This window comes from Arachis ipaensis, chromosome B04 (genome assembly GCF_000816755.2).
Source record: "Arachis ipaensis cultivar K30076 chromosome B04, Araip1.1, whole genome shotgun sequence".
Taxonomy (NCBI): Eukaryota; Viridiplantae; Streptophyta; class Magnoliopsida; order Fabales; family Fabaceae; genus Arachis; species Arachis ipaensis.
Window position 1 is genome coordinate 119,605,358 of NC_029788.2, and position 1,044 is coordinate 119,606,401.

Genomic DNA, 1,044 nt, shown 5'->3' on the forward strand with positions numbered 1-1,044 from the left:
ATGAAAATGACGTTGTTTCTTAAGAACCGGTCGGTTTCCGATCCGGTCCAACCGCCCGGTTACCGGCCGGTTCAATGGTTTTTCAGCAGTTTTAAAAATGACGGTTTTAGGAGGAGGACCGGACCGTTTTTCACGTCGGTTCCCGGTTGAACCGGTCTGACCGGCCGGTCCGGTCCGGTTTTCAGAACATTGATTGGGAGAGAAAACGAAAATTAGGGAACTAAGTGTAAAAGAAATTAAAAGAAGAAAGTAGGAGAAAATGGAAAAGACTTTAACGAAGAAAAGACAAAGAAAGGTGTAACCATGGAGGCGGCGCAGTGAAACCCTAGCAGAGCATGAACGAACGAACTCATGGGGCGCTAGATGAGGAGTACGCACTCCCGCATATTTTTTTGGACAGTTTATTTGACTTGAAAAGGTCTTTTTTTTCTAAAGTAGCTTCAAGCTAGTTTGAGTAGATATATATTAAAATTGTATCATTGGGTGAGTTAAGCTGATGATTTTGTTGTAAGATTTCTATTCTTTTATAAAAAATGAGCTTACATATTTGCTTAATAAAAAAATTGCTTAATAAAAAAATGAGTTAAATAGGACGATTTTAATATTAATATAAACTAAATTTAATTGCTCAAGTAAGTACCACCGTAATAATATTAGTAAGAAAAGTAAACGAAACGAAAATGATCTTAATATTAGTAAATTAAAAATAGACGAAGAAAATATTGAATGAAACAAATATGTCAACTTCACTATTAAGATGTATGTGCAATATTTTTTACTTATATTATGTGTTAGTTTTTTAAGATAACAATATTTAGTTTCACCTTTAATATATTATAAATAAGTAGATAAACAAAAGTAAAGAAACAAAATTTAAAAAGAATGAGAAAAAAAATCATTTTTAATTATAGAGATCTATTTAACATTTATCACCAGCTTTTTTTTTCTTTTATTTCTCTTTGTTTTTCTTATTTAAAATAATATAATAAAAAACAAATCTCAATAATATATTATAAAAATATTTTTAAAGCGATATATTTATGT